At 45.8% G+C, this 12,949-nt stretch overlaps 1 protein-coding gene across 2 annotated transcripts in view; it reads right to left on the bottom strand.

The window, feature by feature from the left end:
* LOC144805966 (uncharacterized) overlaps nucleotides 1-12,643 on the bottom strand; it is a 72,674-nt gene extending 60,031 nt beyond the window's left edge. For both annotated transcript variants that reach the window (XM_078672428.1, XM_078672427.1), the window contains exon 1: nucleotides 12,468-12,643. The gene's annotated coding sequence lies outside the window, so the exon portion shown is untranslated. The remainder of the gene's footprint in view (nucleotides 1-12,467) is intronic.
* Nucleotides 12,644-12,949: the final 306 nt, after the last annotated feature.

Here is a 12,949-nt window from a genome sequence, read left to right as displayed (position 1 = left end):
TAACACAGACCAGGAACTAGGAGAATCTGATTCAAACAATGCAATTACACCGGCCAGGCACTAGAAGAATCTGATGCAAACAATGCAATTACACCGGCCAGGCACTAGGAGAATCTGATGCAAACAATGCTGTTAGAACCCAGAGTCTCAAATTGGTAACAGTATGCACCTTTGTCAAGTAGGGACCCTTTGTCTACGTCAGGGCAAGGGAGTTTACAGGCTTTAGATAACCCCTGCTCACCCCCTTGGTAGCTTGGCACGAGCAGACAGGCTTATCTCAGAGGCAGTGTGTTAAGCATTTGTGAACACATACAGTAATATAGATGAACCACTACAAACGGACACCACACCGTGATGTATCAAAAATAGGTAAGCTTTATATAATTAACACAAGACCTTAACGGCAAAAATCCACAGTACGAATATGCTTTACGGTTTACTCAAAAATAGGGTTCTTAGTTTCAAGTGTCTCTGCCAACAGATAATCCCAACAGGAGTTATCGCTTCAACGCACAAAAGAGTTCTCAGGGTACAGTCTGCCTGCGAGGAGCACAGTGTCGGGCCCGGAGTCACAACTAGCCTCTCACGGAGCAGTACCTTTAAGAAAACAAACAAAGGCTCTTCTTGCCGTCAGGGAGCTGTGATGTCATGTTGCAAATTGGTAGAGTCGGTTCCTTGCTTCGGGGGAAAGCAATGAGGCGGGACCATAGCTGCGGATGCAGGCAGGGGGCGGCTTCGGTTCTTACCGGAGAGGAAGTGGCGTTACGGCAGCGCCCGCACAACACGTTGTTGCTGATGTTGTTGAGTCAGTGAGTGCTTGGTCACTCTTGTCGATGATCGTCTCTGCCCAGATGGCGATCTCAGAGCCGGTTGTAGCCCAGCGGCAGGCGTCGGTCTACGATGCGAGTCGGAGCAGCGCTAACGGTCTCGTGGCAGATGATGGCGAAGTTAGCTGGCTTGAGTTGCAGAGTTCCTCTGTAGCGGCTGAAACAGCAGTTTCAGCTTTGCTCAAACAGAGGAGGTGAAGTCGTTGATATCCCTGTGTCTTCAAACAGGAGGCTAGCTCAACTCTAGCCCTCAGTGAATAATCGGCAAGATGATGAAGGTTTCTTCCTTAGTCCTTTCTACCTCTCCTTGGCACGAGAGACACCACCACAGGCCAACCCACTACAGCGCTCTGGCAGAGGGGCAGTACAACTCCTGTGGTCTCCAGGTGCTCTTCCTCGGCAGAGGGTCGTCTTGTTCGTTCCAGAGTGATTCCAAAGATCTGGGGTGTGGGCCCCAGTATTTATACCCATAAATCTGTTGTTCTCTGAAGGCAGAGGGTCCTTTGCCTGATCAAAACCAGTTTCAGGTGCATTCTACCAGTGCGTGTCTTCTTCCTTTGTCGGGGTGAGCCAGGGTCTTCAGACTCACCACAGGAAGTGGAGCCAACTTTGTGGAAGATGGCCCAGCTCTATTCAGACCCAGGTGCCTACTTCTCCCACCACTCTCAGGACAATGAGTCAAGTGCTGTCGCGCCCTACCTCCTGGAGTACCCCAGCCCTGTCACTCACAAACCCAGACACACAATACGTATGCTAGCACAAGCAGGCTGGATAGTTAGGCAAGAAAATACCGTCTTTCTAAAAGTGGTATTTTCAAACACAGAATGGTAAAACCAACTTTACTAAAAGATGCATCTTATCATTCTGAGTTCAGGCATTCTAAACTCGACTCTCCACCTGGTTCCCTGAGTCAGTTAGAATTGTAGGATGCTATAACCAAACTGCTCATTCTGGCCTACAGGGAACAGGTTGCCTTACAATAGTGAAAAACGCACCCAGGGTGATTCACTACTAGGTCATGCCACACACTCCAGGGCATGACCAGCCTTCTACATACAATGCACCCTGCCCGCAGGTCTTCGTTAGGTGTGACCAACATGCAGTGAAGGGAAGGTTCACAGACCAGTGAGTGGTTGCACTCACCGTGTCACACAGCAGCCCCATGCTGCATACAGCACGCCACAGTGGCAGACCTGAGTCATACTTTACGAGTTGCTCCGGCGGGTGGCACAATTGGTGCTGCAAGCCCACCAGCAGCATTTGATTTACAACCCCGGGCACCCCTGTGCACGATACAAAGGCCTGACAGTAAATAAATAAAATACACCAATCATGGAATCTCGAATTAAACACCAAGATTCCAAAGAGCACTTGCACTGCGGCACTGAATGGCAGTGGCGCAGTGCCCAAAGCGTCTAAACCAGCAAACATCAAAAACAGAGGAGGCAATCCGTCAAAAAGAGGAAGGGAGACCCACGCCAATGGTACTAGGTCTAACAAATGCAATAACACAGGCCGTGTAATAGAAGAATCTGATGCAAACAATGCAATAACACAGGCAAGGCACTAGGAGAGTCTGATGCAAACAATGCAATAACACAGGCCACGCACTAGGTGAATCTGACGCAAACAATGCAATAACCATCAGGCGTTATTCATACTGAGGGGACGGTTCGTGTGGGCGGTTATCTCCCGCTTTTTCCATCTTCTTCGAGAACTAAGGAGGAAGAAACATGAATAATTTCATTTGAAGTCAGGATATCCGCTGTAAGGGGCTCTTGGCCATCTATAGATTTTAATGTACAACGCTTTGTTGGTGCACTACATATTTATCGGATGAGATAATTGGATATTTAAACATCCTTCTGATAAACGCTGATAGTGTTCTTATAGAACTAAGGAGGAAGAATCATGGATATTTGCTTTTGATGTCAGAATATCGGCTGTAAGGGGCTTTTGGCCATCCATAGATCTAGTGCACATCGTATTGTTGGTGCACCATATATTTATTCTGATGAGATAATTGGATGTTAAACCATTTCCTCTGATTAACGTTGATAGCGTATCTATAGTACCTTTGCCAAGACTCCGCGCACACAAGAGACTTAGTGACTGATTTGCTTCATGAATATTCACGTGGATACTCACCATTGTTATTGAAAATAGAGATTGACAGAGCTGTCTGCAACCCAACTGATTTCGACACCTTATCCTGGACATTGATTTATTTCTTGCCCTGAAGAAGTCCCGGCAGGGACGAAACGCGTCAGCTGTCCTATTCTCACTTTATTGAAAAATAAATCATCTAAACAAAACGGACTTTCTGGACATTCACATTTGTAAAATTTTCATTGATAACCTGTTCATTTCATGGTGCACCTGTGCTTGTAATTAACTAATGCAATAACACAGGCCAGGCACGATGAGAATCTGATGCGAACAATGCAATAACACAGGCCAGGCACAATGAGAATCTGACGCAAACAATGCAATAACACAGGCCAGGCACTAGGAGAATCTGACGCAAACAATGCAATAACACAGGCAAGGCACAATGAGAATTTGATGCAAACAATGCAATAACACAGGCCAGGCACAATGAGAATCTGACGCAAACAATGCAATAACAGAGGCCAGGCACTAGGAGAATCTGAAGCAAACAATGCAATAACACAGGCCAGGTACTGGGTGAATCTGATATAAACAATGCAATAACACAGACCAGGCACTAAGAGGATCTGACGCAAACAATGTAATAACACTGGCCAGGCACGAGGAGAATCTGATGCAAACAATGTAATAACACAGGCCAGGCACTAGGAGAATCTGATGCAAACAATGCAATAACACAGGCCAGGCACAAGGAGAATCTGATGCAAACAATGTAATAACACAGGCCAGGCACTAGGAGAATCTGACGCAAACAATGCAATAACACAGGCCAAGCACGAGGAGAATCTGATGCAAACAATGCAATAACACAGGCCAGGCACTAGGAGAATCTGATGTAAACAATGCAATAACACAGCCCAAGCACGAGGAGAATCTGACGCAAACAATGCAATAACACAGACCAGGCACAAGAAGAATCTGATGCAAACAATGCAATAACACAGACCAGGCACGAGAAGAATCTGATGCAAACAATGCAATAACACATGCCAGGCACTAGGAGAATCTGACGCAAACAATGCAATAACACAGGGCAGGTACTGGGTGAATCTGATGTAAACAATGCAATAACACAGACCAGGCACTAAGAGGATCCAACGCAAACAATGTAATAACACAGACCAGGCAAGAGGAGAATCTGATGCAAACAATGTAATAACACAGGCCAGGCACTAGGAGAATCTGACGCAAACAATGCAATAACACAGGCCAGGCACGAGGAGAATCTGATGCAAACAATTTAATAACACAAGCCAGGCACTAGGAGAATCTGATGCAAACAATGCAATAACACAGGCCAGGCACTAGGAGAAACTGACGGAAACAATACAATAACACAGGCCAGGCACGAGGAGAATCTGATGCAGACAATGTAATAACACAGGCCAGGCACAAGGACAATCTTATGCAAACAATGCAATAACACAGGTCAGGCACGATGAGAATCTGATGCAAACAATTCAGTGACACAGCAGGCACTAGGAGAATCTGATGCAAACAATGCAATAACACAGCCCAGGCATGAAGAGACTATGACGCAAACAATGCAGTAACACAGGCCAGGCACTAGGAGGATCTGACGCAAACAATGTCATTTCCGGTGCAGAAGCTAGCTCTGTATATTACAGGTACAGATTCAAACCAAGTCATGGTCTCTTTACATAGTTTAAGCCAACAAGGATTCTGCTCCACGACTGTAGGTCTTATGGACTCTACTGTGACGGGCATTAGGTGGGACATGGCACAGGTTCACTGGGTCATAAAGGATGCCTCTGCTCTGGGCTCAAATGGGTTCTTCGGATACCAAGCACTGAACTGGCCGATCTGAGCTCTTCTGTGAAATGATGTCCTTCACACCCTCTTCCATCGTCACACGAGGTGCAACAGGCAGGATTCTACCATAAGCCAAACCAGAGGACCTTTCTTGAATGTGCCTTTCAACCAGTCTCCAATCAGCAAGGGAGCTTTTTTGTAATTTGCAGCATTCGCCGGCTTCCTGCTCTGACGTGGAGACAAATGGGATGGAACAGGCTCCAGCAGGATGAATGTGTATTCCACCCCTATGCCAGACATCCAGTAAACAACAAGGGGCCCATCAGGGAAGCTACATGGGGCTGCTTTCTGAAGCATGCCACGTGCACAGAGACTGACCCTTATGTAGGGACTAATCAAGTGTCCTCTTCAGACGTTCACAAGATAAATGAGGTTCTGAGTCCCACAGATTGAAGCATTCAGCACCAGTGAGTCTGGAAACCTTTGGTGGGAATATAGCTAACCAGCCTAGTGTTTTTAGAAGGGAATATATGCAAAGTGAATCTCCAGAAACTCTCAGTTGGTAATAGTCTGTGTAACAGAAATACTGGATATCAGAATGAATCTAGATCTAACGAGATTATTCATGTCCTTGAATTCCCTTCCACTGCCAGTAAAAAGCAGCGCCAGGTGGAAATATTACTTCTGCAAATGCCTCCTCGAAGGGAAGTAAAGTAAAAAGTCGTGCAGAGTAGCAATGTTGACCTCTGCAATCCTTACAGTGACAGTAAAATGCAGTGCAATATGCACAGATTCCCTTCTTTAATTAAAACCCATGGGTGTCAGTAATAAGTGGTGCAGTTTATAAATGTTCCCACATTAAATGCCCCTCGTAGTGTGAGTAAAAAGCAGCACATATATATTCTGTACTTTAAACACTTCTCGAAGTGTACGTAAACATCCATGCACTTTACAGATCGATAGCTACCCCTTATAATATAGTGAAAAGCAGTGCTTTGGACACAGATTTCCTCTTTTGTAAACACCCCTCATTGTGTTTCCTCCGTAAATGTCCCTGGTAGTGTAATACACAGCGGTGCACTGCACACAGCTTTCCTCCTGGCACTGCCCCTCATAGTATAGGTAAAAGCAATGCAGTACTGGCAGATTCTCGCTGTAAAGGCACCTCAAAGTGTCAGTGAACTGCAGTGCAGAGTGCACAGATCTACTCTTTTGTAACCACCCCTCATTGTGCTGTAAAATAGATTTCCTCCTGTAGTCCTAACACTGCTTCTAGTGCAGGGCCCAGACTTCCTCTTCTGTAAACGCCCCTCGTGATGTAGTAGAGAACGAAGCAACGCGCACAGGTCATCGCTTCTGAAAATACCGCACTTAGGGGCCGCCCTTGAGCCACTCAATGAAGCGCAAGAGCGACGCAACTCTTCTTGCACAAAAACAATCCGGTTTACAATGCACACACACTTGCACCATGGTGCAAGGTTGCCTGCTTTGACGCTAGGAGAACATTGTGCGCCAGCGCAGGGAAAAGACAGGACTGCACTGTAGAATGTTAGATGCAGCGCCTTCCTGCCCTTCCCTATCACGCAGCATAGCTAGGTCACTTGCTGAGCTGCGCTGTGTGCCCCTAAGTGTAGTAGAAGGAAGTGCAGACCACAGATGGGCTCTAAGCATCCTTCACAGAATAGTAAAAGGCAGAGGAGGCACAGATTTCCTCTTTTATTTTAAATACCACTCACAGTGTTATAAAAAGCAGTGCAGTCTGTGCACATCAGCTTTCCTCAAGATGCAGTGCAGTGTGCATAGACTCCCCCTTAAACAAGCATTGGAAATGCAATAGGTCTCGCAGTAGGAAAGTTAGAGCTATAGTTTTTATTTTATTTTTATTTTTTTATGTATGTTTTTTTTTGTAAATAGCTAAATTAATAGCTTTCTTCTTTACAAAGGCAATAGTTATAATTTTTGTAAATGTGACACCTCTAGCATTTGTAAAGCAACATGTTTAGTATGCACGTGACTTTTATGTATTGATATCAAAAAAATCAATGGTTTTTAAAAAAATTAATAATTAATACGTAAAAAAAATGCATGTTATTTTATATTACTATTAGCTTAAACTTTATTAAATATATTTAGTGAAAATTTTGTTTATTTTATTGTGGCGAAAATCCAAGAACAGAAGTGCATTTTTAAGATTTAGTTTGACATTTTGAATATTTTTTGTAACATTGGCAAAACATATTTGAACTATTGATGCTGATGATTGTTTCTGTGACGTTGAGTGACGCTGTTTTTTTTTGGGGCGTTGATGGATGCTGTGCATTGAGTGGTGCTGTGGCGTTGAGTGGTGCAGTGGCGTTGTGGTGTGTTGTGGCATTTTGTGGTGCTGAGTGATGCTGTGGCATTGAGTGGTTCTGTTGCGTTGAGTGTTGCCATGGTGTTGAGTGGTGCTGTAGCATTGAGTGAGGTGTGTGAGGGTGATGGGGTGTGAGGGTGATGGGGTGTGAGGGTGATGGGGTGATGGTGAGTGATGGTGTGTGAGGGTAATTGGGTGAGGGTAAGTGGTTGTGTGTGATGGTTATTGTGTGAGTGATTGATGGTGTGTGAGGGTGAGTGGTGTGTGAGGGTGAGTGGTGTGTGAGGGTGATGGGGTGTGAGGGTGATGGGGTGTGAGGGTGATGGGGTGTGAGGGTGATGGTGTGATGGTGAGAGATGGGGTGTGATGGTAATTGTGTGAGGGTGAGTGAGGGTGTGAGGGTGAGTGTGTGGGGGTGACTAAGTGTGTTGTATGTGTGTGTGTTGTTGTGTTGTTGTGAGCTTGTGTGTGTGTGGCAGTGTGAGTTTGTATGTGTGTGCGTTTTGATTACGGAATTTTGCATAGTCCTAGAATTAGTTACTTTTCCCTTTTTTTTTTGTTCCTGCGTAAAAATTGCGGACGCTACCCTGTGCCATAACGCTACCTATGTTATTTAGGTTAGCGTTCTAGTTTATTTTGCCGATTTACCTTGGATTTTGATTGACGTGTATTCCGTCCAATCAAATTGCAACGTTTTCTTACGTAGCCTTGCAATTGCGTCACGTTAATTGGGAAACTTCCAGATCTTCAGGAACAGGCGTATGTCTAAGGCGCGTCGTGCTTCCCGCGTTGTAGCCGCGTCGTTTGACAGGTAAGTTGTCAATCTAATCATTTTTTTGTGTTGTTTACCTAGTGTTTCTTTACTATATATATATTTATTACGTTTTGTAATGTTTAGTAATGTTTTTTAAAGAATTAACTTTGCGATCGTACTTGGCTTGTGTATGTACCTATTGTACTTTTATGGAATGTTTCTAATTTCCCTTAGTTAATGTATTTTTGCTTACTTTTATGTAATGTATGTTATAAAGAAAAAGTTTTGGGATGTACTCTTTCTACATGTTGCTATATTTGTTTAGTTGACAATGTGTTATTTAGACGGTACTTTTTTTTTTTATTGTTCCTTGTGTTTTGGTGTTGATTAAATTGTATTTATGTTTTCTTTGTTGTTTTATTTTCCGTATACTTTCTGAATTTCGCCCACCTTTAAATATTTCTATTTATTGTACTGGTACGTAAAAGCTATATTTGCTGTATATTTTGAAACCTACATGTTTTTGCTGCTTTTGAGCACCAATTCCTTATGTATGTTTTTGTAAGTACTATAACATTTTAAAGCAATACTTATGGAGTGTAAGCTTATACTTTTCAAAACCTGTATTTTTTTATCAAAAAGAAATGTTATGTTTTCAATACCATTTGAATGACTTTAAAGTACTATGTATGTTAATTAATGGTCAAGTATACGTATGAAGCCACCTTTATTAATTGTTTAGAATTTTATTGGTTACTTTGAGTGGAATACTTTATTGTAGTTTTGGAAGAATTGCAATTAGGCTGTGAAGTCTCGTGCTTTTGTGATTACGCACTTTGTTTGTGTTTTGGTTTTTTTCCGGCATTGTTTAATGGTTTATTTTCCCTTACTTTAGTAAGTGCTTTCTGTTGTGAATTTGTGTCCTTTAGATGGCTTTACCCACTTTTAAATTGTTGTATTATTTGCAGTGTATTCAGATGTTTCCCTATTTTGTGTGCATTTATGTTTTTTGGTAAAAAAATGATTTATTTTACAATCTCTTTCTGCATTTTTGTGTATTAATTTCTGCACTGTCCTCGCGATGCATTAAGTTTTTATATTTGAATAGCTACAAGTGTGTAATCCGATTTTTACTTATTAAAATAAATGTTGCCTAACGCTATTTATGTGTGGAGTTGGAGGGTGGAGTTGTAGTTGGAGGGTAGAGTTGTAGGGTGGTATTGTAGTTATAGGGTGTAGTTGGAGGGTGGACTTGGACGGTGTGAGTGTGAGGGTGAGTGGATGTGAGGGTCCGGGGGTGTGAGGGTGTGTGCTGGTGTGTGAGGGTGATTGAGGGTGACAGTGAGTGTTGTGAGGGTGTGTGAGGATGAGGGGGTGAGGGTAAGGGGGTGTGAGAGTGTGTGATGATAGGTGTTGGTGAGTGAGGCTGAGAGTTTGAGGGTGAGTGTTGTATGTGTATGTATTTTGCGGCACCATCGGTCAGAATAGTGTTGTTTTTGTTCTGCTATGTCTATGTTCTACACTTAGCGAAGTTGCAATTTAGTAAAGCGCCACCATTAAGATTGGTGGAGATAGAACATGGGTGTTTTGATTTTTTTTTGGCTGCACACTTTCTTTCCATAAAAACCTTTTTGATAGTACTTGTTGCCTCATCTGCTTTTCTTCCTGCCCATGTCTATAGCAAACATACATGTTTTGAAGCGGATGCCTGACAGTCGTATGCTGGACCCCAAACTGTGGTGTGTGGGCGGCTGTGGTGTGTGGGCGGCTGTGGTGTATGGGCGGCTGTGGTGTGTGGGTGGTGGTGGTTTGTGGGCATGTGAGAGAGAGTGTGCGTGGGCGTGTGAGAGAGAGTGTGCGTGGGCGTGTGAGAGAGAGTGTGCGTGGGCGTTTGAGAGTGTGCGTGGGCGTGAGAGAGAGTGTGCGAGGGCGTGTGAGAGAGAGTGCGTGTGCGGGTGAGAGAGAGTGCGTGTGCGTGGGTGGGTGAGAGAGAGTGCGTGTGCGTGTGGACTTGCTGTATCATTCAACTACTGTAAGAGGTACATTTCAAGGTTGTACATGATGGAGAATACGCTAACTCTGGGCCTTACTCCAGGGCTTGTGCGTGGATTCCAGCCTCTGGATGACGGCAGCAGCAAGTGCAATAATGCAAACGCTTTTTGTTTTAATGCTGAGTTGTTGTAGCTTTGGACTTGTATTGTGGGTGCTTATACTTCCACACAATGACCCCACAGTGCTACGAATACAATCATATAAAGGCTGCACTCATATGTCAAGCATTGCACTTGCTGTCCGGAGTGATATTTGGTTCCTCCAGTCTGCTCCTGTATGCATATCAAAACCCCAGCTTTTGTAACAGAGTCAATAGAGGACGTCAATGCTTGGTCAGTTTTTGCAAAGTTTACTTTCGAAGATGTAAGTGAGAGCTCATGTTTTGTGGATGTTCTCAACACACAGCGCTGCTCGCCGTATCACAGCAAATCATTTTGTTTTTCTCGAAACAGATGGATTTTTTTTCAATCAAAAGTATTGTGATGGGCCTGCTGCTGCCTGCCTCTTGCAATCATTATGTGCTCAATTTTCCATTACATGAGTGGATTTGCTTTCATCAGTGATTATTTGTTTGTTATTATAAGTGATTGCCGTTAGTGTTCTGTTTGTTTTGTGAGTCTGTAACATTGTATGTATTTTGCGGCACCATCGGTCAGAATAGTGTTGTTTTTGTTCTGCTATGAGTATGTTCTACACTTAGCGAAGTTGTAATTTAGTAAAGCGCCACCATTAAGATTGGTGTAGATAGAACATGGGTGGGTTTTTTTTGTTTTTGGCGTCCATAGCTGTCCATAGCTGGTGATTTGCTTAGATTTCAGTGGAAATTTGAACAAAACAACTCCGAGTGATAAAACAATTGTCACTGAAATCCACTCAGTATGGAGAGGGAGGAGATGGGCTGCCTGCAACTCGAGCGAGCATAGGGAGGAGGGGGTGGTCTGCCTACTAAGTGTAATGCGTGTGGCAACAGAGGGAGAGCGCGGCGCGTGCTGGAGAGGGAGGGGGTGGGATGCCTGGTCCCACCCCCTCCCTCTGTTGGTAGTGGTTGTGCAGGGAGAGAGAGGGGAGGTGCTGGCGGCTGGGGAGGGGGAGGAAAAATTCGAGCCTGTCTGTGTACGGGGGGAGGTGATGGCGGCTGGGGGCTGGGGAACAGATGGCGAAGGCTGGCGATTTTTTTTTTTAAATGGCCGGTTATCTCGAGTTGTGCAGGCTGAGGCGGTGGCGCTTGGAGTCGTGGAGTTGCGGGTTTAAGACGAGACACGGCCGTGAAACTGCAGGGAGAGAGAGGGGAGGTGCTGGCGGCTGGGGAGGGGGAGGAGAAATGTGAGCATGGCTGTGTGCAGGGAGAGAGAGGGGAGGTGCTGGCGGCTGGGGAGGGGGAGGAGCAATGCGAGCCTGGCTGTGTGCGGGGAGAGCAAGGGGAGGTGCTGGCGGCTGGGGGTGGTGATAGCCGTGGGAGGGAGCCTTGTCGCTTTCATGTGCACACGCTTTTAATGTCAATGCGCTTGCGCATTGAGCTTAAATTTGACAGGCACTGCAAGGAATCGCCACGGAATCGCAAGTTGGTTAAAGTCTGTTTAAGCCCCTATAGTCTCGCAAGCTCAATGCGCATGCGCATTGACAGGCGAGACCTAAAAAAATTATGACCACAAAAACCACCAGGGCAAGAAGGGACACCCCCTCTCGCCTCTCCCCAAAACGTCGCAAGATAGATGAGCCCAGCTCAGTCGAGCTCCTGGCAGTGATTTTTCATAGTTCCATAAGATGCAGTGCAGTGACAAAGATACCTTACAGTGTAGTAAGATAGATACAGTGTAGTGCACAAATTACTCACAGTGCAGAAAGATGCAGTACAGAGTGTAAAGATTCCTCATAGTGCAGTAAGATGCAGCACACAGATCCCCTTTTTAACACAAATGATGCCCACAAACACCTCCAGAGTTGGAAGTAAAGCCCCCCCAGGCGCTCCCTGATAGAAGAGCACAGCCCCCCCCTCCGGGCCCCCGGATAGAAGAGCCCAGTTCAGCCCAGGGGCCCCCGGATAGAAGAGCCCAGCTCAGCCCCAGGGGCCCCCAGATAGAAGAGCCCAGCTCACCCCTGGAGCCCCCGGATAGAAGAGCCCAGCTCAGCCCCAGAGGCCCCGGATAGAGGAGCCCAGCTCAGCCCCAGGTACCCCGGATAGAAGAGCCCAGCTCAGCCCCCCCAGGGGCCCCCAGATAGAAGGGCCCAGCTCAGCCCGGCTCCTGCAGAGATTCCCTCCAAGATTATTCAGCCTATTTCTACAAACACAATAGAAGGTGCTGACAATCTCCTTCCTGAGCAGAGACCTACACAGATTCCTCACAGTGCAGTAGGATGCAGTGCACAGATCCCCTCTTTAATGGCAATGATGTCCACAAACACCCCAGGCCGGAAGGGAAGCCCCCAGGGGCCCCGGATAGAAGGGCCCAGCTCAGCCCGGCTCCTGCAGAGATTCCCTCCAGGATTATTCAGTTTATTTCTACAAACACAGCAGAAGGTGCTGACAATCTCCTACCTGAGCAGAGACCTGTGCAGACATGTCCAGGCTCGCTCCTCCCCCTGGGTCTGGGGGGGGGCAGATCTGGGGGCTGAGGGGGCAGGGGCAGGTCTGGGGTTTGAGGGGGTCTGCAGATGATGGTAGCTGCACAGACAGACAGGGCTCCTTCCTCATCTGCTGCAGGCTGCACACACGAGGAGAGGCTGGGAGTGATGTCACCGCCGCTACTGGTGCTGTCTCTGCCACTGCTGACCCGGAAGAGGAAACCCTTCTCCCTTTCTCCTAATGTGCAGCTCAGTGGTTTCATCAGCAGGCGAGGAGCGCCCTCTGGTGGCCGCTGACGGAACCTCCGCCTCTAGTCAATTGGAAATGACAGTCTCTATTTCATTAAATATATCAAAATGTTGAAACTGCCAGAATTAAACTGGACAGCGTTTTTCTAATCTCCCTGTTTCTGTGGGTAATTCTTTATATTTGGTAGGGCTGTGTATATTCAAACA

The sequence above is a fragment of the Lissotriton helveticus genome (assembly GCF_964261635.1).
Source record: "Lissotriton helveticus chromosome 1_1 unlocalized genomic scaffold, aLisHel1.1 SUPER_1_unloc_36, whole genome shotgun sequence".
NCBI classification, from domain to species: Eukaryota; Metazoa; Chordata; class Amphibia; order Caudata; family Salamandridae; genus Lissotriton; species Lissotriton helveticus.
Note: the sequence above shows the minus strand (reverse complement) of the source record. Positions and strands in the feature narration are given on the sequence as shown.